The sequence below is a fragment of the Silene latifolia genome, chromosome 8, assembly GCF_048544455.1.
Source record: "Silene latifolia isolate original U9 population chromosome 8, ASM4854445v1, whole genome shotgun sequence".
Classification (NCBI taxonomy): domain Eukaryota; kingdom Viridiplantae; phylum Streptophyta; class Magnoliopsida; order Caryophyllales; family Caryophyllaceae; genus Silene; species Silene latifolia.
Window position 1 is genome coordinate 50,652,991 of NC_133533.1, and position 5,700 is coordinate 50,658,690.

At 40.2% G+C, this 5,700-nt stretch overlaps 1 non-coding gene across 1 annotated transcript; it reads left to right on the plus strand.

Moving 5' to 3' along the window:
- The first annotated feature begins 1,617 nt into the window (after window positions 1–1,617).
- On the plus strand, window positions 1,618–1,724 carry LOC141597897 (small nucleolar RNA R71). The gene has a single exon (XR_012523108.1). It is a non-coding gene; the product is annotated as a small nucleolar RNA R71 (small nucleolar RNA).
- Window positions 1,725–5,700: the final 3,976 nt, after the last annotated feature.

Below are 5,700 nucleotides of genomic sequence, written 5' to 3' on the forward strand. Positions count from 1 at the left end.
CCTAGTCAATTTGAGCTTCCTAGCAAGACTCAGAGGCATGACGCTTATACTAGCTCCTAAGTCACATAATGCCTTCTCAATAGAGAAGGTACCTATATTGCAAGGAACAGAAAAGCTACCCGGGTACTCTAGCTTATGGGGTGCAGTGTGAGACAAATAAGAGCATGACTCTTTGGTTAATGCGACAGTATGCACATTTTCAAGTGACTTTTTCTTAGACAAGAGTTGTTTCATGAATTTAGTATAGGCAGGCACTTGATTAACTAACTCAAGGAAAGGCACTTGTACATTCAAGCTACGAATAACTTTTTTAAATTTATTGAAAGATACCTGTTCCTTCGTCGGCACTAGTCTTTCCGGATATGGGGCTGTAAGAAGTAGCTTAGCCCTCTCCTCTAAATCGCGCATGTCGGTATCCGTGGACTTAGGCTGGAAGTCCACTACTTTTTCCTTGTTGAAGCTTGAACCCTCTTCAGACCGTCTCAAATGTGAACCATTGATCGACATCGGGTCGTACTTCGAGCCGGATCGACCCATCAGCACTCGGTCTTTCCCAATATTTTCGGGATCTGTCGTGCCCAAAACAAATGATCCCTCAAGTTGTCGGGCATCGGAGGACGAAAAATCTCACTATCGCCAGCGATCTCGATCGATCGACCGGTGATGTCGATCGATCGGCGAGATGAACAGGACCAGAAGCTTCTGTAACCCGCACTTCAGTCGATCGACCGGGTATGTCAGCCGATCGACTGATATACCTGGTAGACGCCTTTTTCTTTACTTTGCTCATTCCAGCTTTGTTTTGACCCGGTTTTGCCTCATCTTTTGCAGTGGCATCCTCGACCATAGCAGGCCCCTCCAGGGTGGACCCACTCTACAAGGTTATGGCATTTAGGGTCTCTTTCTGGTCAGTTTGAGTCGGTAAGTGTCCCGGAGCTCGAGTGGTACTCTTGCTAGCCAATTGAGCAATTTGGCTCTCTAGCATCTTCATCCCGGCCTCTGTAGCTTGGGACTCCTTCAGCAATAAGTTCTTCAACTCGGTAAACTCAGAATTTTGGGATTGTTGCTGCTGCTGAGGAATATACGGAGGTTTTTGATATGGTTGTTTGTGTGGAGGCACATATGTTTGCTGCTGCTGTTGTGGAGGTTGAGTCGGATTCAGGACATTCTGGCTACTCCACCTCAAGTTGGGGTGGACATTCGGCTCATAGTACGTGTTTGTCTGCCTATAGTGTTGAAAGGCAAGACAAGACTCAAAGGGGACAGAACAATTCTCGAGACATGCCCCTCGGCTCCACATCTTCTTCTGGAAAAGGACCGTCTGAAACAGCGTTAACATGGTACATCCCTCCTTTAGAAGCTCCTCCCAACTCATATTTGTCAAACCTTGCAGTGAGAGCTTCTAGTGCAGCAATAGAGGAACATTCAGCAGCTCTCCTCTGGTTTCCTCTCGAATTCCCATATTCAGCCTTATGGGTGGCCAAATCATCGATGATCTTCCACCCCTTAGTCTCTCCAATGTTCTCAGCAAATCGGTCGTTGGCTGCAGCATCCAAAATAGCCATCTGATCGTCATACAGCCCATTATAGAACTGATTGCAAAGACTCCATTTTTCGAACCCATGGTGCGGTATGGTTCGCACCAGTTTCTTGAAACGGACCCATGCTTCATGAAAGTTCTCATCAGGCCCCTGTTTAAAGCTCGTGATCTGAGCTCTAATGGTATTAGTCTTCGATGCAGAGAAGTACTTTTTGTAGAATGCCAAGGACAAGGAATTCCAGTCAGTGATCCCATGAGCAGCTCGATCCAGATCTCTATACCACTCCCTTACAACATCACGAAGGGAGAAAATGAACATGGTCTCCTTGATCTGGTCTTGGGTCACACCGGCCGGCGGGGGTATAGAGCAGCAATAATCAATAAAAATCTCCATGTGCTTGGCTGCATCTTCATTTGCAGCTCCCCCGAACTGGTTTCTCTCAACCAGGTTAATATAGGAAGGCTTCGGCTCGAATTTTCTCGCCTCCCCAGGTAGTTCGAATCCTTTGTAGAGATTCGCACTTTGTCGGCTCGAGTGACTAGCAATGGTTGCTTCTTCACCATGACTGGAATTTACGGAGAAGTGACTGTCTCAAATGAAGAAATTGAAGCACGAGATGTAGGTGGATCTTCCTCGAACAGAGCGTTCTCGTAGTAGCTTGACAGAGTACTCAGCTCTTCCTCTGTCGGTAATACCCTTTGTGATCGTCTCAACTCGCGCAAGGATTTCTCGATCTCAGGATTGAATGGTACTAGTTCACCACCCTGTGACCTGCGCATAAGAAGAAACTACAAAAAGAATATAAGAAAAGTTTAAGGAACGGAAGTCCCTTAAACTAGAGAAAGACTAAATAAAAACAACTATAAATTAGAACAATTGCCTCCCCGGCAACGACGCCAAAATTTGACACCCGGTCGTGAGGTGTCAAAAATAAATTTATAATCTCCAACTACAACTATAGCTAGTGGCAGTCGGGTCGAACCACAGAGAGGCAGACGTAATTTCTAGTTGTTTAAATTCGGTCTAAGGTAACAATAAGGTGGGGGTTGATTGGATTTGGTCTACAACTAATAGCAGTAAAAGAAATGTAAGCTAATGAAAAATATGAAATCAAGTATAAAAAGAGGTACTAGGATGGTCGGTTCATTATAGTTTCGGCGGCAGCATACTAAACAGGTCTAAATCAAACACATGAGGCGGGAAATAAAGAGGTCCTCTCGGTCCACTCTTAACAAATAACATCTTTCGATCTCGCTATAGGTCCCTAATATCACTAATACTAACTTTCGTCCTGAAAAGTGACTACGGCCTAAACTTTACCTATCTTTCGATCTCAGCATTGTTTAGTCATTTTAATTGGTGATCTAATAACTATCCCTATCTCTCGATCTAATGGGTCAGTCATATCCTAAGCATTCAACTAGTCGTGTGCACTCGATTCGTCGAATAAAGAATTAAAACAATTAAAACGAAAATAAAACCTCACGTGGTCAGTCCATCGACCAGGTATGGCAGTCGATCGACTGACACGCGATTTAGGGCGTGTTCATTATATTGCCGCCTACACTATAATTCCCCTACATCCTAGCACGAACAAATTAGCTACTCATACTGAAATTAAAGGCAACAATAATATTAAGGATTAAAGCTACAGAATTCATGCTTAATACGATAAAATAAACAATTAACAAAAGATGGCAATTCGGCTTGGGAACTGATCTAGCAATTCGACAACTATGAACGAAAATAAAATAACAGAATTAAACCAGAGAGTACCGTGTGAATTGCGAAGGAAAAGAACAAAGCCGAATAACAAAGCGAATTGTATTCAATACCGAAAGTAATCTCGAACCCTAATTATTTCTAAAGAACTATATGTAAAACTTAATGTAAATTTCTGAATGAAAAACTGGATCCTTGTATCTGTCGAACTAGGTTACGTTATATATAAAGTATACGTAACTTTTATTTCCAAAACCTAAACATAATGGGCTTCAAGTTCCTCGATCTTTTAATTCTCGTCTGAAGCAGCGATGTGGTCGATCGACTGAGCATGGTGGTCGATCGATTGACTAGCAGTGTACAGTAGCTTCTGGAACCCGATAGTTGGTCGATCGACTACTTTAGCTGCTACTTGACTTTTATAATCTCGTGGATTTGTCTTTTGGGCCTTGGATTGCGCACCAAGCTCGTTCCTTAAGCAAATACTTCACGTCAAATGCAATGCAGGATACTCGGGGACGGATTTAGCTCGATTTCCGCTGGATTCTTCACATTTCTGCAATAATGTACAAAAATACGAAAGTAGACGGGAATAGGGAGAAATGTAGAATAAACTACATGAATGAAATCTGAAATGCGTGTAAAATGGGATGTAGAACATCATATAAAAGATACGCATCAAATAGATCCCCAATTAACTGATTAATTTTTAAGGTTTTGTTGTGGTTTTCTTGATGAGAGAAAAGCCAGGTCAAAATGTGAATTAGGTTTGAAAACAAGTGAGGACTAATAATCATCTCCCCTCCTCTTAAAACCCTGTATGAGGAGGAATAAGGGGAGATTATTTTCTTCCCTTTTTTTTCTCCAATTCGGTTTGACCGAAATTCCAAAAATGAGGATAAAATCCTCTTATTTTTAGATGTTACCTTAATGTATAAAAATGTGTATCTTTTTATAAATTGTCAATTATATTAACATGTATTAATAAGTCCACACACTACAGCTTGCAGTCGATTTATTAATACCGGTCTGTCAACATTTATACTGACAATATTGTATAATGTATACATTAACTATAAATATCGCATATTTATAATTTTCTAATTAAATATAACTGGTTACATTTAATCACGAATTAACGTCTTAATTCGTTTATGCTAACATTATATACATTTATTAAATATAACATATTATATTCAATTTACGAATTGATAGTTAATTCGTCTCAGCTAATATTATTTAATTGAATTAAATAATCGTCTCATCAACACGTTGGCTAACTGTTTAGTCAATTACATGAACTAACCTTTTAGTCATATAAGGCATCAATGTGATTACATTTCCATAATCACATCTCTCAAACACATCCTTTAGGTGTGAGTTATAGGGACCAGTTGATCACTGCCATCTGTATGATAATACAGTCAAACTTTCTAGCAAGCCAACCGTTATTAGGTAATCGTTAATCAAATGATAAAATACGAAGTATACCCTTGTGAACCTATAAGAAATTTATTAATGTTATCACACTAATTTGTGGAGGACACAAGCTCCAACATTCGAGGTGTCTTGTCACTATCACGCAATTGTAATCATGATTTGTTCTATCCTATATTTTGGATGACATGATTTGTACTTAACCATGAAACATTTTAGGAATACTTAACATGGAAGTTTTGAAAAGATTTGTTTTTTTGTGTTTGACTCGTTGTTGGAGTCGGGATTTGAATTTTGAATCGGGTTTTGGTTCGTTGTCGGTTTTGACTCTAGTTAGTGTCATTGTGACCCCGTCGTCATGCATTATACACTCCAGGTACTTTTGAAAACTTTTGAAATGTTTTGTTTTCGAAACCGTTTTAAGTTTTCCGACGTATAGTTGTACAAAAAATGTCGATTAAACTCTGCGATTCCTAAGCATGTTGTAGTCCGCTAATCATCGGGTGTTTGTTGGAGACTTAATAGTTATTGGGTATCTAGAGAGCCCCCACTTTGACCGAGGCTTGGACTGGGCGGAAGTCAAAGTATAGCCCTAGGTCAATCGAAGATTACAACCTGAAGAACAAAGCGACGTCGAGGCGGCGCGAAGGAGTTCGGGCGAAGGACCTGTCGTCGGGAATGTTGGAGCTAGTGTCCTCCACAATTAGTGTGATAACGTGTATAAATCTCTTATAGGTTCACAGGGTATACTTAGTATTTTATCAGTTGATTAACGTTTATTAATAACGGTTGGCTTGCTAGAAGTTTGACGTTATTATCATACTGATGGCGGTGATCAACTGGTCCCTAAAAGTCACACCTAAAGGATGTATTTGAGAGATGTGATTATATGAAAATATAATCACATTGATGCCTTATATGACTAAAAGGTAAATCCATGTATTTGACTAAAAGGTTAGTCAATGTGATGATGAGACGATTATTTAATACAATTAAATAA